This window comes from Puntigrus tetrazona, chromosome 6 (genome assembly GCF_018831695.1).
Source record: "Puntigrus tetrazona isolate hp1 chromosome 6, ASM1883169v1, whole genome shotgun sequence".
Taxonomy (NCBI): Eukaryota; Metazoa; Chordata; class Actinopteri; order Cypriniformes; family Cyprinidae; genus Puntigrus; species Puntigrus tetrazona.
The window spans coordinates 12,488,361-12,514,597 of NC_056704.1; the positions used below are offsets into that span (position 1 = coordinate 12,488,361).

Sequence of the window (26,237 nt, forward strand, 5' to 3'; positions counted from 1 at the left end):
GCCTCTAATTGTGCCAAAATAGTTGAAAAGATACATAATCAATAGGGTAGTGCAGCTGTTTCCAAAGGAGCCTTTAAACACAGCTGCTGCTGCACCAACATCCCCTCTCTCTTCTGACTCGTCCTCCACCCATGTTTTTCATTTTCTGTTCGCTTTCAAAAGCTGTCACCTTAACAACGGGCCATATAATAAGTCCCTGTTCCCTTATGAGCCCTGAACCCCAAAACCGCCCAGAGCCGGTGCTGGTTTGCCCTTCTTTGTAGTATATGGAATTAAAGCTCTCAGAACGACTGTTTGAAAAATGTTTTATTAAGTTTTGCAAAGCCCTTGGCTTCAGTCAGGAACAGGGGACCATTGTCCCTTGCATCTTTTAGAAGCTGCTGTTCAGCTCAGCAGCAGATGAGTGTTAGCCTGTGAATTCAGTATGACCGGTAGTTGTGTGTATTACTTGTTTGCAAAAGGATAAAGGTGACTCTACTTCCACCTTTTACTCTCTCTACCCCTCGCTCTCTTTTTTCTTGCTTTGTTCGAATCAGCTGAGGCAGCATGTTGTTGTGTTGAGAGGAAACATGTGGTTTCTGTTAGTAGGGACTGGGTGTCTGGCACCATGATATGCACTGGGGGTTAAAGGAAGATGGGAGGGGTTGGTGGGGTAATGGGACATTGAGACTGAAGACCCTGTAGGAGGATGGGAATCAAGAGAGAAACACTCTGCCATTGTGACAGACAACTTTCTCCTTTCTTTAAATGCTACCTGAGTTTTTCAGTGAGTACATTTTAAAAAATGTACTTGAGAAGCTAAAATGTGTGATATTAAGAGTTCAGAGAGACTGGGGCAAGTTGACACACATTAGTTGCAGTGGATACTTCTCAAAGTCATTTTATTATTATTTTTGGCATTTTAACTTTTATTTTTATAGGACAGTAGCTAGACAGATAGCAAAGTGGGAGAAAGAGAGAGAGAGAGAGGGTTCAGGATCAAGAAAGGTCCACAAGCTGAGATTTGAACTCAGGACAACTAAGGTGCACCAATTTTATCCAGAATTTTTATTAGAATTTACAAAAAAAAAAAACAACAACAACACTTGTGACTTATCTCTGAGACAATGCAACTATTGTTTTTACTTGTTTCCTACATAAATTTAAATACATAAATCTATTGCTGTAAAAAATCTTTTGGAATATTTGAATGGTGTAACACTAGCGATTTAAGCATACTTAGTCTTTTGATTTTTCGAAGCCATTTTTCACTGTAAATGTCACTAAATCATGCTAATACAAATTGTGAACAGCCATAAAGGAACTAAAAGGTGATTAAGCAGTGTAATGTGTGCATATGTCTTTGCAGCTGGAGCAGATGCTGTTGCAGCAGTCAGGAGATTCAGACCAGCAGAGTCTGTTTGGCGCAGAGCAGGGTTGGCTAAGAGAGGAAGGACGATCTTATAGGCTGAAGCTCCAGGCCTTTCAGGAGAGCCAACACAGACAGGCTCAGCTGGTGCAGAAACTACAGGCAAAGGTCCACTGTTAGATGTGGTCTCATTCAACACATTTAATTTTTGTCAAAGTTGGGAAAGATTCTTTGAGGGGAAAATGATTTTGTAATTCTAGGGTGTTTACTTTTAGAATATACATATCAAAAAGAAACCATGAAGCTTTGGTATAGTTGGGAATGTGCTCCATCTTAAGTTGCGGAGTAAAAGTATTTGTCTGTGTCTGCAGTTGCTCCAATATAAGAGGAGATGTGGAAATCTAGAGCAGCAGGTGCTGGAGAAAACCTCAGAGTCAGAGAAACTGAGGCTCTCTGTAAGTCTTACTAGAGAACTTTACAGCTTTTATGAATGAACGGGTCCCACTTTATATTAACTACTATGTACTTGTATATAAACAGATCATTACATTGTACTTATATTTTAATAACAACCTACATCTAATTACATTTGTAATAATTTCTGTAAATACATTTGTAATTACACTGTTGACCCATGATGAACCACATCATGAACCCACCCGTAAACCTACCCAAACCCAAAGTGATTTTCAAATAAAATATGAACACAACAAATACGTTGTACTTATTTCTTTATATATAAGTACATAGTAGTTAAGTCCACCTAATATGAAGTGTGACCAATGAATGAATGAGATATTTATATAGCATTTTTTTCATGCATTGCTGTACACCCAAAAAAGCACTTTACAATCATAATGTGCACCATCCACTTGGGAACCATGGCACCAGTGCACTGGAGCTTAGAATTTTAAGAAACCTATCTGCTCCTGTAACTTCTGTTGTCTAATTGTTGTCAGGTGTTGTACTGTATTTTGGTGTGTTAGGTATAAATCTTTTTCTGTCCATGTATTTAGCTCCAGTCTCACCTAGACTCTTCAGCACACCGTCTCCAGCGTTTTGAGCAGGAACACAATATGGATGTCCAAAGTAAACTCGCTCTGTTGGAGGATGAGCAGAAACGGTAAGAACAAAAGTGATATGTGCTTCTGACAGTGAGAGGTAAAACAGAAACATGCCGGGGGCAATGACTAAAATGAGCGAGTAGGGGTGTGAATCAGCTAAAGAGTATGTCAAGACTTGCTGTTTGGAACCAAAGGAGAATTTTGAAAAATGAAAATGTTAAACCTTTTAGAGAGTTTCTGTTTTCTTTTTTGTTTTTCCTCTTTACTTTGTTGGAAAATCCAGTTTAAGACTGGTAGTTGTGTTTTGGAACATGGTACTTCATGTAACTTCATGTTACTTACTGTTAGCAGAATGTCTAAAGTGGACTATAGAAATGTTTTATGTTCCATGTTCTAAAGCAGAACTATGACCACCTAAGCTGAATTTTCCACCAGGTATTCAACGTTATAACACTGAGAAACAACACATAGACAACATATAGAAAAGAGGTAAACAGAGCTGAACTGCTCTAAATTAAATCTCCTGGCTGCCTGCTGCCTACAAGCACATACTGGAAGTGAATAGTTTTAGAAGGGGTGTCAAAAACAAAAGGTATCCAGTTTGTCAGACTTAATTATCACAGCCTTGTTCACCGTCTCAGCCAAATAGTTTTTACTGCACTTCATACAAAGAACCGCCAACTTACCAACCCAGACGCCAGCCTTTAAAAGAACGTGATTTACTGTGCCACTCGCCCATAATTGAAATGGTTATGGCAAACTCTGGGCCTCAAAGCTGCCAAGCTCTCATTCATTTTTACACCTTAGGGCTTCTGTCAGAGAGTGCACTACACAGTGCAGTTCATCCGATCATCTGTGGCTCTGCAGTATTTTAACACAAATGTATTTAATTTTCTATGTCAGAGAAGTCAACTGTGCCACGGCTCATGAGATTTTCATAGCATACCACAATTAACTGAAATTTAGCAGGGCAGAAATGTTATGCCTGCTACACTGCTGCTAAAATCAGAGGGCACAAGCAGAATTAAGCGAAACAAAAGAATCATGGAGCATGAAAATGAATTATTGAAAATTATTAAACACATTCTTGTAGTTTTGAATGTGTCTCTCTCTGTTGCTCATTTGCTTTGATGATCGTTTATTTTGTCGCCCCTACTGCCTCACACCCTGGCGTCAATCTTTGTATGTAACTGGGTGGATTCTGCCACGATTGATGTAAATAACCCTGTAAACTATTTGACAAGCAAATCTGGTGGCAATTAGGCTGGAGCTGACATGGACTTTATAAAACTGTCACGCACATTCTTCTCTAAGCATGGCTGGCAATGTAGAATGTGACGTGGGCCTTTATGAGCCTGTAAACATAGAAGCTGATAGAGGCCGCACAAAGGAAGGGGTGAGATCATGTGCAAAGTTTGGCTTGTGGCTTAACAGGTGGAGGTCCCGGCATACAGTGCTCTGAAGCAGTTCCATATATTTCACAGGTGTTCTGGTTTGAGCCAGGTCAATGCGCTGCTCCGGGAACAACTCGAACAAGCCAACGAAGCCAATCAGGCCCTGACGGAAAGCCTGCAGAAGGCACGAGAGGAGGCAGAGCAGAGGGACACGCGACTCAGGAGGGAACTTGAGGTGAGAGGGAGGAGGAAAAGGAGACAGAGGAAGGAAGGAGAGATCTGTAGTGTATGTTTTTATCCAAATCCACAGTTTAAGGAAAATCTTTCCTTAATCCAACCCAATGAAACTCAACTCTGGAACTTGTGGAATTCCACCCTGGTGCCTGTTTTGTCAGTCTGGACACTGTCTTTGTTTTAAATCATTGTTGTGATTTTCTCAGCTGTTGTTTCCTGTGAAAACATTCCAGTCGATTGAAAAAAAAGAGCGAGAATTCATTGCTCGTTGCAAACATCTGGTGATATGAAGGAGCTCATGTAGTATTCAGCCTTATACAGTCAAGAAAGGTTTACTGTATCAGTTGAGGCTCTGTGAGTGTGTGCGCCTGGCAGTTCAAGTATATGTGAGCGCATTCATTATTTTTTGTATGTGTGCATCTATAATGGAGACATCTTTAACCTCTTTGCCACCCTCCTTATTACCGAACCTGCCGACCATATGGCCGTGTCGCTCTCCCGCAGATGAATACCTCCCGAAACGGCCGCGAGCAAGCCCGTGTGCGATCTCTGTGGCGCCAGGCGGCCTTCCTGAGAAGCTCTTTTACCCAGCTGCGGGCCTTCGCTGACAGGTGAGTGTAGCTTGCAGCCAGAACCCTCTTTCCAAACCCACCGTAATTTATCCCCGCTCGGGATCAAAGCACAGCGGGTCACCTGGGTCACCCCTCACCCATCCTGACCGCATCGTCCTGGGAAATGTGATGGTTAGATTGCCCTTGAGATTAGTCTTGAGCCATCCATCAGAGCCAAGCTTGATGAGGGCTCGGCCTGTGTAAATGCTGTGATCATTGTTGAGTAATTTGCTGTAATGTGGATTACTCAACACATGGACAGCGGAGAAAATGTTCACGACCCTTACTCAGACACGACACCGTTCAAAGAGTTTATTCCCAGATCACAATATAGTTTCGGCCATCTGGCTCTCGTCAGTTGTGAACAAAACACATTTCCTTGGGAACGTAAGAAATTGTTGTGTAAGGGAATTTCATCGCTGCTGCTGGTTGTGATATGTATTTTTTTGTGCTTTACAGGAGTCTGTCGGACATGCGAGCCGAGTGCGCGGTGGCTGGCCATCGTCTTCAAACAGCCTGTGTGAATTTGGAGGCTAGCATGAGCCAGCCTTGTACCCCTGCTATCAGTGGAGTATCTGCATTGGAGAATCAACTAAGAGGCAAACTAAAAGATGCTATGCAGCTGCAAGCCCGCTTTGACGCAGAGAAAGTAGAGCTTAACTCTAGGTACAACATGTCTGTCTGTTTACGTACACGTCCCGTTCATTTTTCAAAAGTACTATACAAGTGTCATCATGCTTGAGCAGCATGCTGCAATAAATACATACAGTATTGGCAGCTGGGGTTAAATTATCGTATTCAAAGGATTTCACAGTGTCATAAATTTCAGCACCTATCCCTAAGCTTTGAATTGAATTATTGATGTCCTGAACTCACATCTCCTAGATGACTCATTGTACATTGTCCTTAGTGCTGAAACACAGGGAAGGTCAGCACAGATTGCCTCATCTATCCAGCTATGTGGCATGCCAAAACTAGATAGAAAGAGTGTGTCTCTTTATTTGCTGTTCAGTATCCTCTACATTCTTCATTTACTTGTATAATGTGTCAGTGGTCTATGACACTTTCTTTTGAGAGTGGATCCATGGATCTGACAAAGCAGGGTTGAGGTCTTCTGATGAATGGAGTCATTGCAGCTTCTTTCTTATACATCTTTTCATCAGTGACAGTTTTATAATGTAGAGAGCAGAGATCACTCTCCATTTTGATATATGAAATTTTAGCTGAGCTTTATTGCAGCGGGAAGAAAGGGCCATAGATAAATGGGTATCAAATAAGCACACCATAGGGTGTTTGATCATTTTGTCTCAGTTGTGTTAATGCTACGCACATGCACATTTTTTCTTCACATTGTGATAGTATGTGTGCTCATGCAGAAAAAAGAGTACTGTATGCCTTATAATACCTCAGAACCTCATACTATCTGTGTCTATTTCAACTTGCAGATTACAACAATGGAAAAAGGTGTGCTATTTTTCTTAACAAAATAGCATACCCATAAATTACATACCTTCATGTCTAAAGCTTCAAAATATAACATAAATGTGATCCATACAACTCCTGAGTTTTCTGGAGCTAAATGAGAGATATTTTTGAAAAACAGACCAAAATGTAAGCTGTCCTTTGAATTATTAACCATTGAAGTCAGAAAAATCAGATGATTTGTGAAGAAATGACTCAGAACACTTCTGTGAACCAGTTCTACTGATAAATTGAACTCGAACATAACTTCTCACATGAAAGTGCCAAAGAGAGCTATTGTGGATTCCAAGTTTTTAGTGAATGATAACTTAATTTCAGCCTGTTCTTCACTCTGTCCTCACAATCTATCATATGACTTAAGAAGACAGAAAACGTGGCTTAAAAACCACTTGTGATACTTTGATATTATAATTTTTTTAAGTCTAAAATACATGTATCGATACAGGATCCTGGAATTGGGTGAAATGGTAAAGCAGCTGAGAGCACAGAACATTGAGAAGGAAAGCAATCTGACAGCACTCTGGAGCAGCTTTGGACAGGATGGTGAGCAGTGTTGCAGTAGAATATTGTGCATTTAATCATTCAGCAAACACTTTCATCCAAAGGGACAAATTATGACAATAGAACAACAAAAGAGCAAGTGCTGTGACAAGTGCCTGTTATATATATATAATGTATAATAAATGGAGAGAATAAAAAAATAGATAAAATAGATTGAGTTACTGTTAAGTCATTATTATTAGTGTTATTATTTTTTATGCTAAAAAGATAGAATAGAGACAGAATAGAGAATGCAAGTGTTAGAGGGTCCATTTATTTATTATAAAAAAAAGTTTGACATCAAAAGATGAACATCAGATAAGAGATTTACATACCACATTTTATTTCCAGGTATTTACATCAACTTTATATAACCTTTTGTTTGAATCCACCCATTTTTTATGTGAGCAAAAGTATTGGAACATGTGACTGACACGTGTATTTTGTTGCCCAGGTGGATTTTATCATAATGATTTTTCAAACAATAATTAGCACTGAATCTCTACACTCAGTTTCAAATGTGGGTTTTGAATGTTCAAACTGCATTTATAGAAAAGCAAAACACACACACATTGGCCATAGTCATTTCAACCATTTGGAATGTCCTGAAGACGAAAGTAGCCACTGGTGTACTAAGTAACAGACATTGAACAGGTAGACCAAGGAAAACCACTGCAGTTAATGACAGAAACATTGTAAGAGCTGTCAGGAAAGACCCTAAAACAACTGTAAGTGAGATCAGCAACAACCTCCAGAGGGGAGGAGGTAAAGATATCACAATCTACTGTTCGCAGAACACTTCATGATTACAAGTACAGAGACTACACCAGAAGATGCAAACCACTCATTAGCAAGAAGAATAGGAAGGCCATGCTGGAATTTGCCAAAAAACGGGAATATGTTTTATGGACCGACGAGACAAAGGTTAACTTGTACCAAAGTGAAGGAAAGGCTAAAGTTTGGTGAAACAAAGGATCTGCTCATGATCCCAAACATACAAGCTCATCTGTAAAAAACAGTGGAGGTAATGTCATGGCTTGTTCATGGCTTATGCTTGGCTTGGCTTTTTCTAGGATGGGCTCATTAATCTTCACTGATGATTTAATACATGATGGCAGCAGAAAAAGTAATTCAGAAATCTACAGAAACATTTTGTCCAATTTAAGGAAAGATGCAACCAAACTTATTGGGAGATCCTTCATCATGCAGCAAGATATTGACCCAAAACACACTGCCAATACTTTTTCTTACATGAAAAATGGGTGGATTCAAACAAAAAGTGGTATCTTCTAAGTTGTCAGATTCAGGTGTAAATAACTGGAAATAAAAGCTGGCATATAAATCTTTTGTCTGATGCTCATCTTTTGATGTCAAACCAAAATGTTTTCAGCCTACAACAAAAAATGAAGGAATTGGCCTCACTGCCCCAATACTTTTGGGGGGAGGAGTGTATGTTTTTAGCCATTTATTGAAGACGCTTAAGAGCTGGATCGAGTTGGGCAGGTCATTCCACCAGCAGGGAGCAATTAAGGTAAAAGACCAAGAATCATGTAAGAACCATGGTGTTGCCAGAATCATTTATTGGGAAGACTAGTCAGTCCACTTAGTCTTTAACTACTACTTTCTTAATGACTTATCTTGATTCATCTGGAGTCTGTTGTGTGTCATGGCCATTCAAGAACCTGCACTTTGACCTAAATTCTTTCCTGGACAGGAAATAAATCGGTCCGAAGACCGAACTGAGAGGGATGCCTTACGTAGTGAGATCAGCAGTCTGCAACAGTTACTGCACAACATTAATCAGGTTTACTGAACATGATTGCCATGATATTTTGGGCCAGATGTACAAAACATGATGAGAGGACTGTTAACTCTTTTTTTTCCTCTCTTTTAGGTGGTTAGTGGTGAAAGTTCCTCAGACTTATCAAAAGATCAGCACCCATCTGCAGGATCTATTTCCTCTTCTCAACGAGACAGTATTCCAGTATCTGTGCAAAAAGCCCTCTTACAGCGGCAGGCACAAATTCAGGTTTGCAACAAACCTCCTTATATGGCACAGGTGTCACCACTCCTAGTGGTACAGAAATTACACACTTCACCATATCTCCCTAATAGTTTACTCTGCTATCAAGAAGCGTATGTAATTTCAGCACATTTAACTAAATGAAAATATCTATCCACCCAAAGGAGCTGCAGGGACGTCTGGATGCTTCCCAAGAGCAGGTTGCCACCTTGCGAGATCAGCTGCGTATGGGGGAAGATGAAACCAGAAGCCTGGAACAAAGAATCCGGGAACTGCAGCAAGAAAATCAACTTCTGGAGAGATCTGAGGAGGACAGCACTAGAGATGCCCTAAGATACCGCACCTCACTGGGCATAGTAAACAGGTAGAGTCTGGGACTTAATGAACCTGGCACTTCAATAAAGAATGTCATTGTTCAATAGCAGTATAACCTGTAATGAGTGAGTTACTACCTGACTATTTTTAACCTCTACTTCTATATCAGTATTTTTCTATAGAACTGTTTCCTCATTGCATTATTTTTCAGGATAAACTAAGAGGCTGGTTAATGTTTTTTCTATGTTTCTATAACCTAAGTTATGTTATGCTGATTCCAACGCACAAACTAATTGTAGTCCTAATTTACAGGTGTAACTGTGGCCCAAGCATGCAAATTCTTTAGTTTTAGGACTTTAACTTGAATAGTCAAGTTTTTTCCCTTCCTAGTGAAAAAGGAGAGCTTGAGAGGCAGCTCTCAGGCCTGCAGCAGCAGCTGGAATGCACACAAACAGAGCAGGAAGCTTTGAGAAGCTCTTCTCTGGATGTTCAGAGGCAGAGAGACCTCCTCAGGCAGCAGAGGGAGGACCTGGAGAGGCAGCTGGCTCGAGAACGCTCTGAATCCGAGAGGGGGTATGGCATTGCGAAACCTCAAACCCCTTGACTTCCTTCTTGGCCCTTGTTTATTTCCCTGTCCTATTGTTTACAGTCAGTATCACTAGCACATGTTGTCCTTAAAGTAGCCTTGAATCAAACCAGAATAGTACTGTTTACAAAATGCATTAAACATGAAGATGCATAATGCATTAGTTTACTGGTTAGGTCAAAGGTAAAAACCCTGATCATGTGTTATGTACTGTATATGGGTAGGAATGGTTTTGGATGTAATATTTAAGTATTTTTTTGAGCAAATGTCTCTAAGGAGTGTGTTTACAGAAATATATCTGCTTGTAAATGTTTGTGAACATGAGCCTGCCTATACCTTAACCTTAGCACTGTTTACAATAAAATTAAGTTTCGCATGCATACATTTCCTACTGAGCTGATTAGTGTGCCTCTTTCGGTTTTTTCTGTGCTGTTTTACCCATATCTACAAATCAAAAAAATTGTATTTATGTCCTGACAATTTGTGTGCGTTTTTTGTTTTTCTACAGACGACACTCTCTGGAGCAGCTGGAGATGAGACACTCGGATGTGCGCAAAGAGCTGGTCACACTAAAAGAAGCTCTGAGTCAGCTGACTTTACAGAAAGAGGTTTTGGAGGATGAAAAGAGCACTCTTGCACAGGCTCTCTCCAGGGTACTGCTGTACACATTCACACAAAACCCACACTAACTCACTCACTTATTCACTCATCCATTTACTCACCCACTCATTTATTCCATCACATTCACTCACCTGCTCATTTATTAATTCACTCAGTAAATCTTAGTCCATTTTTATACACTCACACATTTTTTTCATTTTCAACAGTCATTAACTAACATATCCTTTCAAATCACACTTTCTCTTAAACCACTCAGTCATTAACTCCCTTCCTCAATCAGTCACACATTTATTCACACACTATTTACTCTTTCATTTATTATTTCTATCACTCACATATTCACTAATTCATTCATCTTAACAACACCTGATCTAAGTCTGTATAAAACTGTTCTCACCTGCATGTTGCTACAGTGAATTACATCCAGTCATAAAACTGTTTACCCAGTTTTGCATTATTTATCCATTAAGTAAATACAGAGTTTTTCCCCTGTCAAATGTCCAACTCAGTTGTTGAATTACTGGAAACTCAGTTTACTTTGACCTTGTGTGAGTTATGTAGCTCTGCTTATTTGTAGTAATTGATATTTACCATGCAAAACTGCCTTTGTAAGATTTTTCATCACATACTCTGTCTAACTTACAGTTTTTCCACACTTCCGCAGTTCTACATAGGTCATCCTGAGGACAAAATGTAACGGTTAAACTCCAGTGCTATTAAACAGCTCTGCAAACATATTTTACTCTAACCGCTGATTACAAAATAAATGCTGGTTACGTGAACTTGGTAGCTAATGATTGGATGTAGCCAAACTTCCCACTGATGTTTGTACTGCCTCCCTACAGGCGGAGGCCCAGAATGCTGAGCAGGAACTGGCGCTCACTAAACTACGAAGTGAAGATGCAGGGCTACAGGACTCCCTGGCCAAGATGGGAGCCCTGAGTGAGGGATTGGCTAAAGATAAGGTCGAATTGAACCGTCTTCTCTTACAGGTCGGGGTCATTGAACTGGATAGTGTGCATAGTGTTAAAGTAGTAAATCTTAAATAATTTCTCATTTTCTCAATTTTATAGTTAACTCTTCATTTCAGCAACTGTTAATTTATTAAATGTTTAGTTCACCAAAAAATTTTTTAATTAGCCTGTTTTACGCACCCTCAAGCCATAGTAGTATATGAATATAAAATAAATATTTGAATATAACTCTGATTCGTCTGAATTCGTCTGAAAGAAGAAAGTCAGCTGGCTTATACAGGATGATCTTGGTGTGGATACCAACACATCGCCATATATGATTGAAACCAGCAGGAGTGGTCTTTTCAATATGGTAATCAAGCTGTTATTTATTCTCCAAAATATTATGCCAGGTCGAAGCTGAAAAGGCTGAGCTCGTGACGTAAGCGGAAAGCAGAGCTAGGCGGCGGCAGCCAGAGAGAGCTAGCCAGACTTCAGCAGGAGCTGTTAGACCTAACGGCAGAGAAACGTGCTCTGGAGGCCTCACATATTCACCTTCAAGAGAGTCAAGTGACCCAGGAAGCAGAGTGCAACCTCCTACAGAAGGAGAAAAGTTCAGCCCTGGAGCAACACGCCCAGGTCAGTCACAAAATGAGGGGGCGTGTGCCCCATTACCCAGTGTGATTCACAACTTTCAGCTGTGCTCTGATGGGTCTTGTTGTCACATTAAAAAGCCAAGGGAAGATATTAGACCCATCTGCCGTGGTACTCAACACCTTCCTCCAAGAGTTCCCTGTATGAATCTTGGCCCAAGCGTGTGTTTATGAGTGGCAAAGGAATTGAATGGGGGAGGCAAAGGGGATCTCGAGTACAAATGAAGGACAGGAAGACTGGAGAGATAGATATTACAGACGGGTAGCATCAGAGTGAGAGAGAATGAGTGAAAAAAGCTGTAAATCACAAACTTGATCTGTCTGCTCGCAGCTTTGCAACAGACAGTGTGGAATTCATCTGTACTTTTGTCTTCACCTACAGTCATGTTTTACTGAGGTGTCGCTATGTTAAAACTGTAGCGTTGTCATAAATCACTAGTGGATATTAATGTAATCTCCATTTTAACACAGATATGTTGTAAATTATTAGTACAGTACATTATTTGCAACATTTCCTTGTCCATTTTACTTGCTGTTTTTAGTTGACCTGCTTGGCAGAAAAGTGAAATAAAATTTCCTTTGGTTTGCTAGCAAACGGTTTAGTGCAGGCTCAGTGGGGAAAGTTTTAACATATCAGTAAAATATTTGGACAGCCTGCTGTTCCTAAGTGGTCAGTTACTGGCATAAGCTAGGATCTCGCGTGTTCGGATAAATCACCAAATGATTAGATATCATCTGAGTACTTGATTTATAATCCTGATGTTGATCTGCTATCAGCAAACACTGGGTATATGTGAACATTCAAATATAAGCTTCCATGTACATGTGTGTGTGATTTGTATAGGTCAGTAAGCAGAAGCAAACCCTGCAGGGACAGCTGAACACATGTCATAGAGAAATGGAGCTCAGTGCTGCCTCGCTAAAGAAGACTTGCAAGGAAAGAGATGAACTGGCGAGAGACAAAGCCAATCTCACAGTGCAGCTCACCTCAGAGCAACGTAAATCCAAGGCCCTGGCCCAAGACCTGGCCGCTCTGCGGTGAGTCAAAGTGTGTTAGTGTTTTAGTGCAAGTAGGATTTGGTGTATTAATGTGTTTATATGGGCTAAGTGTTTGTATTTATGTTGGAGTTCGTGTTGGCAGTAGAAGTAAAACACCTGTGTTTTCAGCGAGTTTTTGAGTAATTATCAATTGGGCCTTTTCAATCATGTAACTCTTCCTAGTTTCACTAAGTCTTTTCTGTGAGAGAATCGCGTGAGGTTAATCCTGTGTTTTGCTGTGTAAATCATCTCCAGAACATCTCATCTGTCTTGAATGATGTTAGCTAAAGAAACAACCATTTAAAGATGTTCATTAGCTTCACAAAACACAACCTGTTTTTCTTTGTATTTTCTCTTCCTTTTTGTTTTGCTCAGGGCTGAGAGAGAGTCTCTAGAGTCAGGCCTGTTGGACAGGCAGGAACTGGCCTCAATGCTAGAGGATGACCGGGCTAGGCTAGATGGAGAGAATACTAGTCTACAGCAGGCTAACGAGACTTTGACGCGTGAGTGTCTCTTCAGGGAGCCTGTATTCCTCTCTCATTGACTTGGCTGAACCCATTGGCCGCTGGGCCCCAGCTATAGTCCACAAGGGGCCCATATTTTAGACCCGGACTGGGGAACAGCTGAGGGGTCAGCCGAGGTTCTCTCCAGAGCTTAACAAAGTCCCCTCACAGATAGCATCCACACTGTACTATTTATGTGCTGGTGCTGTCACTATATATTGTGTAATGATGATTCCAAAGAGCATTATAATTTCATGTTTCCAGCATGTTAGAGCATAGTGTGTCTCCAGTGTATGTTTTCATTACAAAGCATGTTTCTCCTTGGTGTATATACTTGCTGTTTTTCTTTGCACAGGTGAGCTGTCTAATGTTCACAGTGAACTAGAGCAGCAAATGACCGGGCATTGCAGGAGAAACAGGCTTTAGAGTTGAAGCTTGCTCAGGTCGAGAGAAACGCACAACAAACCCTCATTACAACACAGCAAAGCCATCAGGATCAACTGCATGCGGAGCGAAAGCACAGGTATCACTGAAGTTGTGACATTAAGGCACTGTCCCTACCACTTCATTGATGCGTTATAACACTTTATTTTAGGGTCTCTTAACTATTTACTTATAGGCATGCATATTACTAGAATATTATCCATTTATTAGTGCTAATTAAGCAGATATTAATGCTTAATTAGCATGATTTCACGCTTGACATTTATATTACAAAATCCTATGCATTTGCTTTCTGCACACAAACCTGCACTGATGCAAGTATCACGAAAGTTCATTGCCAGAACATGGCATTATCAACCTTTTTTTAATTGTGGAAGTGGCAATTTTCTGTGCAAGACTTCTGATTAATTAGTTGTTATACAGCAGGTAAATAAATAGAAGAGTAAAAAGTGTGATAAATATGAAACCGTTTGCACTTCAGTATGATGATAATTTAAATAATATGATGACAAATAACAGATTGCAGCATCACAACCAGCATAACATTTATAGTTTTGTATAGTTAAAATAACTGGAAGTGTCTGACAACAAATGCCAATGAGTGTATTGCCATACCCAGCATGCAACACAGCTCAGTATTCATTGTGTGTTTATTTCTGACATGTATACTGCCATAGATTTAGGACTATCAGTGAAATTCTGGCAGAAGATGCGATTGAAATGCAATAACCCTAAACTGTAAAACTCTCCTGTGGTTCAAGAGAGTATTTGGATGCTTATAACACATGCACCTGTCTTGTGGTTCTCAGGAGCGCATGCGTGTGGAGTTGTGTGCACAGAGGAGCAGGCAGAGTCGCAGCTGCGGGCTGAGTGCAGGGCTGCGCATGCAGAGTCGCAGAGTTCAGCAACAGCTGCAGGAAGAACTTGCCAAGCTGCAGCAGCACTGTACAGAGAATCCCTGCTGCAGGCCGAAAGCCATAAACAGCAGGTGTGTGTGTGTATTTGTGTCTCAGAGGAACACAGCCAAAACCTTTTGACAACTTCCTTTCAATCTGATCAAAAGGCATGTCTGTTGCCCTGCATAGCCTTAAAACATCTGCAGTCCGAACATGGGGCGGATGGCATCACTGTAAGTTGGTTCTACCGCTTTGACTGTGCTTGATTGGCAGGTTCTATCTGAGAAGGAGGTAGAGAAAGCTACTCTTACTGAGCGCATAATTACCCTCGAGCGTGACATAGAGACAGCTGCCCTTGAAAAGGATCGTATGCGTAGAGACTTCCTGAGCAAACAGGAGCAGGACAAGGTATGATAAATCCAAATATGTCTGAGGAATATGTTTTCCTTATTAGATTAAAGTTAACACATTAATGCATGAGACTAATTGTGCATTAATTTTTAAACACATTTATTACATTTGAAATTGCAATCTAAGTTATGAAAATAAATGCACTGTTCAATTTCCTTATGGTGAAATTTATCATTGAAGAGTGAATTAAAGTTGTAAGAATAAGTTTATAATGTGCATGGACCATTTTTTCACCATGGAATTATTGGTAAAACTTTACAATGTGTTATTTGTTAACATTATTTAACATGAAGACTCTTTACTAATCTTTGCTAATGTTAGGTAATAAAAATACAGTCGTTCATTGTTCATGCTAGTTCACAGTGCATTAACCTGATTTTAATGCATTAATAAATGCTGAAATTAACATTAACTAAAATTAATAAATGCTGTAGAAGTACAGTATTGTCCAGTCTTAGTTCATGTTAACTAATGTTAACTAGTGAACCTTATTGCAAAGCGTTACCAAATTATTTGTGATTTTAAATTGTCATCCATTTTTTATGCATTTAGAAAATGGATAGAGTATGTCAGAATTCTGTCCAATATGATAAGCTTTGTTAAGGCAAAAAAAAGTAAAATATATATTTTGTATATTTGTATATTTATTCAAATTAGCACAGAGTTTTAATATTTGCTATAAATATATATTCTGTACTAAAATTCTGTCCTATTTTGAATATATTCTTTGCTTTAAAAGGACATTGTAAACTACAAAAAATGATCCTGCATAAATATATTGATCAAGTGAGAGCCCTAAATTCATCACATTTTTTTCATTCATTTTCATTTTTGTTTATCCCTCTCTCTCTGTAGGACACACTTTTAGGTTTGCAGGTAGAGCTTCAGGACCTACGCTCTCGTTTCGGGGAGTCTCTGAGTTCCCGTGAAGTTTCAGAGCGCAGCTTAAATGACCAGATCAGAGAGCTTTCTATGCAGAAGCAGGAGTCTCAGCAAGAGGTCACACAACTCAAGACTTTACATTCCAGTTGTTCAGACACAGAAACAAATGTATTATCCAGAACACAAAAAAACTATAGCCCAAGAGAGCAGTAAAAAATGTGTTTGTGCCAGTGCCAAATAACCAACGTCATATAAGCTAGGAGGTGAGTAAGTTTATATTGGGCCGTGAGGCAACATGCTGCCTGTTGGAGTCCAACTTGTACCTACCAGGGGCAGTCTCACTCATGTTGAACTTGGCATTGGTTAGTATGTATTGAGCATGCTCCAAGTGCCACTAGTTTGATGTTTGTGCATGTATCCGTGTGTGTGTACACTTCTGCCTTTCAGGCTCAAGGTCAACTTTTGGAATTGACCTCTGCACATACCTCAGGCCACAGATTTAGTTATTTGAACAATCTATCTCCAGGCACCCAGGGTGATATGTTCCTCTGTGGCTATGATGAGAACTTCATCTCTAGGTGAAGCTGTCTACTCACCAAGATGGATTTTCTCCTCCTGTTTGATTATTTTCACTAAACCTCCTCCAGCTTGCCCTGGTCAGACAATGACAAACTACCAGTGGTGAGAGGGAATGATAAAAGCCAGCAGGGAGTGAAAAGCGAAAGCTCCATCTATGATATGAAAAGGAAAAGTTGCAATCACAAATAAGCAGGTGCTCAGAAGTTTATTTTTTCCTGTTCTGTAATGAAAGTCGTCTCTATGGAAACACCGCCCCCAACTCTTAAACAGAGGTCATCTCTAACCCAACGCTGTCCTACTAACCCAACCCCCCCTATCAATGAATTAAACCAGTGTGGGCTTGGCACAGGCTTATTTCTTTTACATTAAGATTTATGAGAAGAAAACATCTTGTGTGGCCACTGAACTTAAACACACACATAAACACACACACGCATATTTGTCTTTAACAGCAGCATCTACACACACTTGTACACACTGCTGATGTTTCTCATCATCGCTGCTGTGTGTGGCAGTCTTTGGAGCCTGTCCTTTCTTTCTCTGTTTTTCTTCTCCCTCTTTCTTTCTGCATTCTGGCTGCATTTTGGGGAAAAAATGCACCGTAAAATGATTAGCTGTAGCCAAGCAATTACCAGAATGTGGGTCATATTCCTGTGTGTTTACATGGGCGAGGAGTTTCACCCTGAGCATATCTGATGAAAGCTTTTGAAAATTTGAACCATTTCACATACACTTAAAACACATTTTTTAAGTGCAAACGAGAATGTGCCCTGAAATCCGGCGTTGAAAGGAGGGCAGAACTCTTTGGATGAGTCTGATGCTCACATGCTTTGAGAAGCTGAATGGAACAAGGCAGTGGAATTTTACTAATAGGCTGTGTTTCCATTTCATTCATCTCATGGAAAATGAAGTTGAATTGTCCTCAGCAGAACAGTGCCACGTAAGGAATATGACTGTTAGAAATCTTCACTCCCTCTGTGGTGTCACATCGCCACACACATGAGTGATTTAAACTGACTTTATTTTAGATAGATAAAGTTACACCATTGCACTCAAACCATGACCCATCACTCCTTTTGTATTTACAGAACCGTTTGGCTGCATTTAATCTTTCTCTCTCATCTCTGTCTATTTCAGGTGGAGCGTTTGAGAAGGGAACTGAATGAGGTGGAGAGAGAGCAGGGACTCTGGCCGTAAGGAACTAATCGAGGCCCACAGAGAGCTGAGGAGTGTTTGCAGGACAGGGGCGCCCAGCGGCATGAGGGCTTGGAACTGAAGAGAGCTCTAGGAGATGTTGCGAGAGAAAAAGAGGCCATCCATGCTTCCAATCATGAACTCCGAACAGCTGTGAAGAGAGCCGAGTTTGAAAACAACAGGTTTAGCATATTGGATTTATTTAAAGTGTTGATACCTTTTGTACTACATACCTGTTCCCTGTTAGTTCGGCTATGTAACATAAGATCAACATTGAGATGTGATTTTAAGTAAGAATAAACAAAAACAAAGCAATTTCCTCTAAAAATAGTAGTGTAATAGTATATAGTATATTATTCTAAAAATATAGTGTAACTTATATATCAGTAAAGGAGTACAAATGTCCTTTTGGGATGTCAGACATTCCTTGTGAGGCTCAGTGTCTTTACGAAACAAGGAAATAGCTTAATTATAAATGTATTAATCGATCCTTGTTTTTCATTTACTTTTTTATTAGTTTGAAGCGAGTGTGGAGAAGAAAAGGATCAGAGGCTGGCAGTGCTGGAAGAATGTAAATCCTCCCTACAGCAGGAGGCGCTGAAGCTGAGAACCAACATGCGTGAACTTGAGAAATCTCGCTTGCAGGCACGCAGGGAACTGCAGGAACTGCGCAGACAGGTCAGGGCCCAAGAAATCAAGGTTTTCGGTAACACTTTAGTATAGGGACCAATTGTTTATTAGTACTCATAAAGACATATTCTGCATGACTACCTTCTAAATCCTTAACTTAACTTAACAACTACCTTACCAACTATTAAATTCTGCTGTCTAGATTTTTTGATACAATGCAACCATTTGTTTTGGGGGTTTTTTTAAAATAAAAAAGTATGTGTCTGAGCAGGTGAAGACATTAGAGGGTCAGTGCACTCAACAAGGGCAAGAGTTGAGTGACATGCAGGCCAGACTGACCCAGGAAGAGCATAGAGAGGAGGAAATGAGAAAGAGACATTTGCTCTCCGACAAAGAGTACTGGAATGTGATGCTGGCAGAGAAGCAGCTCTGAAGGAGGTATAACAAACAAACTGGCATAAATACAGAATCTACACACACATGCATTAACCAACTTAAACTGTTGAAACTGGTCTGTGTGTGAAAAGGCTGCAGGCTTGCAGCGGCGTGTAGCAGAACTGGAAGAAGTGCAGCGCCAGGAGAAAGAATTGCAACAACAACAGGATGCCAATCTTCAGGAGAGCCAAATGAAGCAGCGTGAGGAGGTTGCTCGCTTGGAGGGCACTGCAGGAAGCCCAGGCCCAGCTCAGGGAGTTTGGGCTGAAGGTAAGTCTAGCTGAGGCCCGGCCCCAAGGGCTGGAAGAGCAGCTGGGACAGAATGACGCCATACGGAGAGATCTTGAGCACAGGTTGAATGTTCTCAGTTCAACCCTGAAACGTACACTTGGAGAGCGGGCGTGGAAGATGTTCACCCGCACCTGGGGAGCAGCGGGTGAGTCCCTCACCATGGAGAACTTCGATCACCTGTGAAAGGTAATGCATTCTCGGCCCAATAATGAATCAGGTCTCTGTAGCAAAGGTTAGTTAAAGGTCAAAAGAAGATCACCACTCTTTTGTTACAAAGGATTCTTAGTTTCACTTTATTATAAACATTCCGTTGACAATAAGTATCTTTGCACCTACATGTCAACTAACTGTCATAAGAGTGTTAGTAGAGTATTAGTAGACTGGTTGACATGTACTTATAAGCTACCATCAAAATAAAGTGTTACTGGATTTCTTAAAATCTAAAGGTAATTAAACAAGTAACTTCAAGAATCAAATAAAATCTTTTGTGTAAACCGTCAGGTGAACCCAAGTCAGATGAGCCTGGGGTAAGTGGATTGCTGGTGTGTTCTTTGTCCCCCTCCCACGGAGAAGATGGAGAATTGGATTTGGACTCAGTTCACATGTTGCTACGTAACTTCCAGCAAGAGCTCAGGGACACACAGAGAGAGCGGGTACCTGACACCTCTACATTGCCACAAAGGCATCATAAATATAGCCCACACAATTAATAATGCTAGATTTCTCCTTCTATGAACTGTTAACTGCTGCGCCTGAATTATTGAATCAGAATGAATCATTCAGGCTGTTTTAGTGAGCTGGATCAATCAATTCTATTAAACGATCCAACTTAAAAGAATGATTTGTTCAGTAATTTGGCAATGTGGGTATTTTATGAACTCATATGAACGTGCCAAAAAGGAAAAGCTAATGGTGGAACTCAAGATTTTAAGTGAATAATTGCTACAATTTTGGTCTGTTGTTCACAAAAAGCTCACCTAAATATGGCCTGTGTTTGTTTTTACATTCTTTTGAGCCTTGAAAGCTTCTGTGTCCATTCACTGTAACTACATTCAAGAATAACTAGTACATTCTTCACAGATTCTCCTTTTGTGTTCCACAGAAGACAAAGTCATACAGATTTTTGGAAGAATTATTTAAAACATAAAAACATAAACCGGACACATAGTGCACATGTTCATGCCATTACTAGTTTCCACAGTAAAAGCAAAAGTGTATCAATAACACAAGAACACGAACAACCTTTTTCTTCCTGAATGTGTGATTGTAGGATGAGGCCCAATCACAGGTGCATAATCTCAGCAAGCAGGTAGAAAGCCTGCAAGCCAGTCAGGAAAGAGGCAACACACGTGTTCAGATGCTGAAACAATCTCTCAGAGAGCTTGAGGATGGTAAGAGTAAATTCTAGCCTGAAACTTGGGTACACGCTACTCAGTGATGACCAGTTTGTAGCTCTGTTTTTGATTATCGTGAATGTAATTGTGTATGTGTATGTTTGCCAGGAAAGCGTGAGCTGGCCAAGCATTTAGAGGACACAAGCATCACTCGCCTTACGGGATGAGGCGGTTCAGCGTGGGAGTTACAGAATAGGATTATGAGTGAAGAGTTGGCCAAAATGAAGAACAGCCAACAGATAACTGAGGCAGAAGCCAAAGCACTGAAGGTTAACACTACATTACATGCATTCTACGCTAACAAAAAGATGGTTTACAAAGTTGAGTGCAGCAGTGATCACCACTTTTCAAGGCAGGAGGTAAAGGGTTAATTTACTCGAAAATGAAGAGTCTACTTACTTATCCTCATCGTGTTTCTAAACCCATAACATAAATGAAAAGTTGTTTATTACGAACCACTTTATCATGAACGTTGAACCACTGATGTCACGTGGGCTATTTTACCAATGTACTACTTTCTACCTCCCTGGGTCTTGAATGTGGTAGTTCTGCTGTTTATGCAGTGTGAGAAAGCTTTTCATTTTTGAATATGAATATTATGTACAAATTTAAGTGTAATCATTAAAAACCTATGGAATTTATTTTTAACTCCACTATCACCAACTTTTAAAGTTACTCCCTAAAAACTAATTACATTGTGTTACATTACTTTTGTATTACTTTTAAAATATGGGCAGGGCTTGGTTGTTTGTTTTTAATACAAAATGTGGCACAAAAGTGAAATAAAACACGCCTCTGGTTGAAGGAAATGTAAATGTATGTCTACAGTAAAGGACACAGCTCAAACAAATAACGAAAATGTAACGCATAAGAGAAGAAAGTTCAGCACAATAACAAGATTTTACACAAATGTGTCACATGGTTGAACTGGATCATCGAAGATCAGTAGCATAGACATTGGTTAATAAAATGGGATTAAATACATAAGTGTATTTCATTCTTTAACATAATTATTGCAGGTCTGTACAATATTCGAATCTGCATTTTCTTCATTTTCGAGGAATACTGAATCTGTTTTTGTGCAGGTGAAATTAGTAAATAAATGTTCATATTTAGTATAGAATTACGATAAGTATCATGTTTACACATTTCTCCCAATTTTTCTCAACATGCTGTCAGTTAAGATATGGGAAACAAAGTAACTATAATTACTTATTTAAAAAAGTAAATACTCAAAAAAATGCGTTAACCCAAACACTATGACATTCAATGGGATTTTTACTTCTGGAATCCAAGTGGTGCTTTTCTCCCAGCACCACAGTCAGATATAACAAACAGGAATTATCAAGTGTTCACAATGAAAATCTTTGATGAGCTACACCTCTAGTAGTCACATTATCATCAGTATAAATATACTGTTGTATTCAGGAGAAGCTGGGCGCTCCCAGGCCACTGAGGAAAGTCTGGAGGCTGAGCGCCGCCGTATGAAGGAGACCTGTGAGACAGCGGAAGCTCGAGCTGCCAGGCTGGAACTCACACGCCGGGGGTTGGAGGGAGAGCTGCAGCGTGCCCAGCTCCGAGCCACAGAGACAGAGTCGGAGGTCAGCTCACTGCAGGACCGCCTCAACAATCTCCGCAGAGAGAACTGGGAGACAGCGAAGAGCGTGCTGCCCTCCTGAAGGTATGTGTAGGGTTGTGCTGTGTCTAAAAGGACATCGGTCATGTTTGAGTAATATAACGATGCACTGTTGTTTCATTGTAGGTTGAGAGGGTGAGAGGCTGGCAACCGCTTGGCACACAGAACTGCAGGAAAGCCAGTTAAAGAGCAACTGCAGTCAATGACTGCATCCTTGACTGAGAGCAATGCTGCTATAGGAGCAGCACAAGAACAGGCCGCACAGCTACAGCGAGCTCACAGCCAATGAACATGACCGGAAGATGCTGCAGGTTAGCATGGGTTTTATAAGCGTGTCTAAGTTTGCGGTTTGACTTACTAGCAGTGACCACACTACTAACAGTACACAAGTGCTACAAAAAGCAAGCTAGAATACAAGCTTAAATATCTCAACAAGAGTGAACTTCAAACATGTTTAAGCAAATTCTCTATTGAGGCTTTATTAAAACACTGTCAATCATTTTTTCTTCATCGTGGACTCACAAACAACCTTATTAAGTTCATTGTGGTTTAGCCACAATCTGTTTTGATCTCAATTCACCTCAAGTTCGTGTACAGACTTAATTGAAACCCAACAGATCATCTTACTAGCATGGCCACAATGTGAAGTGATTTATGCTGTGGTTCCGTAACGTTTCCAGATTTGTTTTTGTTTTTTTGTATTTACCTATGCTGCCGCCTGTTTCCTGAAGGTGCTGGATGACCGGTGCATTAAAATGCTGGCCTGAACTCATTAATTTTCTCCGGCTCCTCTGGAGGGCTTTAAAAGCTTAGTATGAGTCTGTTTTAAAGATGCTGAACAAACAAAAACACTGTGGCCTCAGTGTAAATCTTTCTAAGTTTGCTTGAGACCTGCCAGCTCATGCCAATAAAAAGTGATCCGAGAGTTTGGAAAGAGTGGGGGAAAAGGCTAAAAAGACAGGACACTGGTAGTAGTGAGAAGAACAGCCTCCTCATTAAAACTGGATGTGTGATTATGCATGCGTGGATTGATGCCTGTTCATACTTGTCTGTGTGTGTTATATGTGTACAGGAAAGGTTGGATAAGACACGAGAGGCTCTAACAAACAGTAGGAAGCAAAATCAAGGCTTGAGTGAGAAACTACAGATCCTGCAGAGAAGCCAGGAAGAGTCTGAACTCAGGGTCTCTGAACTGGACAAACAGACCACGAGAAGCCTGCAGGAGGTTAAGTGCACACACACACACTTACAGTTTACACAGTGTTTTAAAGGGTTAGTTCAACCAAAATAAAATTTTGTGATCATTTACTCACCCTTGTGTCATTCCAAAACTGCTGTTTTGTCTGTTCATCTTCATCTTCAAAGAGATAAAAATAAAATTCAAATGAATCAAGTGGTTTTATCTAAATATTGTTATTTTATTCACATATAAACATGGATCGTTGCATAAATACATAGAGCATGTCAAATATAGCAATTAGAAGCTCAAATGAGCATGCTTGGCAAACGAAAAGAAACCTCACTGCTTTTCATAAAAGTACGGCTCAGCTTCTGTTTACCATATTTGTCTTCATTGTGTTTTGAAGATGAATCAAAATCTTATGGGTTTGTAATGACATGAAGGTGAGTAACTGGTGACAGAATTTTCATTTTTGGGTGATCTTGTTAAAATAATTCAGTCCTTGGAGGCACATACATCAAACAAATCCTGGAACATGTTTTGCATTTCAAATGACATAAGCGTGGAAATGTTGGCAAGGGCGCTGTCTCGCATTTTGCTGTCAGTAATGCACCCTTTTTCTCTTTCTGTCACTCTCAGAGTCAAAATTAAAAATAAAATGCAACAAAATTCAAAGAAAAAATAAAACAAACTACACCATCATCACAGTGATGAACTGACAAACAGATTTTTTTTATTGTCAGTTAAGCAAAATTCAAGGTTCTTGAACTCTAGCAAATGACAAGATTATCTTAACCAGACACAAAAACAGGCAGTTTCTGCCCCAGACATGAAACATTCAAGTTCAAAAAATGTTTACTTACGTCAGTTCTGGTCTGGACAGTCATGTAGATGGTGTCTATTCTACATTTCTTCTAATTCACTAGGCTGTGAGACAAAGGCAACAGGCTAAGCAGGAGGTGCAAGAGAGCTATGCACTCTTGCAGGGACAAAAGGATCAGCTTCAGGAGCAGGTGGCTACCCTGCAGACCACTGCACATCGGCTACAAGGAGACAAAACTGAGCTGGAGAGGGCACTTCTCCGTCTGGAAAAAGACAGGTCATCTCTAAAGCGTACCCTGGAGAAGGTACATCATGCCGTTATAAATAGCATCCAAAGCCAAACATAATGACTCTCAAATAGTTTGTTATGTTACTGACTGTGATGTTTAATTTGTGCACTAATCAGAGTGCGTTGTCTGTACCCTTAACTATTCTTAGTATTATCGGTTGAGGTAAGTTTGCATGAGAGTTTGATTCAGAGTGTTTGTGTGTGTTTGCTAATGACTTGTCAGTCTTGTCAAAAATAAAATGATCCTCCTACATAAATGTACAGCATGAGACATCAATTTATCTTACATCAGATTTCTATTCTCGAAACATTTGGTGTGCATGCATGTGTTGTGTGCAGGTAGAAAAAAATCGCCAAAGAAAGGAGGCAGAGATATTGCATGTGGAGCGTGAGAGAAACAGCAAGAACAAAAGATACGAAATCTAGAGCAAGATCTAAGCGAGAGACGCAGGCCGAAATTCACACTCTACAGGTAATAGACATACTTATAAATATTAAAAAGCTCATAATAGAAGGTCTGATAATAATAGCATTATTGGTAACACTCTATTATTGTTTTTGTATTGGATGTGTTGCCTCTGCAGTCACAGATCTCTATTTTGGAGCAAACTCACTCCCAGAGGCTCCTGGAAGTGACTGCTCGCCACAGGCAAGAACTGGACTTAGAGACAGAGCGGATGAGGACTCCCAGCAGCAGGCAGAGAGCACTGGAGGCTCGAGAGAAAGCTCACCGCCAGAGGGTCCACTGCTTGGAGGAACAGGTTTGAGAAAGCTATAATATTTTGATGCATTGTAATAGTGACATTTACATCACTTTAAATATTAAGAAGCCTTTGATGAATGCTTGACAGTTCTGTGATACTCAGGTTTGCACACTAAAAGAACAGTTGGAGCAGGAGATGAAGAGGAGGCAAGCGTATATGAAGCAGATGATGAGATTGGGGCTCTTAAAACCATAGCGCTTTTCAGCCCATGGTGACCAACTAACAGATTTTTTTACTAAAAATCTTTATAGTCTCTCAAAGGCCTATAACCAATGAAACAGGGCCTGTTCTAACATGAATGGACTTATGTATAATGAAATGTTACACATACACACACACATACTTTAGATTTAAACCTCACAAAATCACTGGTCTCAGGGAGAATTGTTGGACTACATTTGCACAAATACTTTAAGTAATCCTGATCCACACCATAAGAACAACAAACAAAGAGATCACTGTTTCACCAAATGCTTCTCAATTGCCAAATTGTTTTAAGATTTGTGCAGCAAACTGTTGAAACAGACCATAAATCTACCTTAAGTCTATCCCTGTTCATCTTAGAGTATTAAGCATAGTCTGAATTCTACACCACACACACTTTTAAACATCTGTACCTACCTTAAACATTACACCCTAGTTCCCCCAAACTGTTTTGCAAACCACAAAATTATGCTATTTTCTTTCTACTTTGTAGCTTACATGATTGCTTTGATAAATTAAACCATTTAGAGAATAATCATCTTGTTTTAATTAGCACCAATCAGCTAAAAATACAGTTAGAGTAAATCAGGACAGATAATGAGTCATATATCTTAACTACAAATGCTTTCTTAAAAGTAATGTTTTCATATGGTGTTTTTCTAATTATGGAGTGTTAAAACAATTTCTGTTTCATAATCAGTGCTATGTTGTAACTATTAGAAAACTGATTTGTTTCATCAGAAAGTAATTTTTATGAGTCAATAAAACCATACAAACAAGAAAAATAAAAATGAGATTGATTTTTGTGGTCTGAAGAATTG

General features: G+C 39.9%; 1 pseudogene; it reads left to right on the top strand.

Moving 5' to 3' along the window:
- LOC122346838 overlaps positions 1-25,953 on the top strand; it is a 43,673-nt pseudogene extending 17,720 nt beyond the window's left edge.
- The last annotated feature ends 284 nt before the right edge of the window (positions 25,954-26,237 follow it).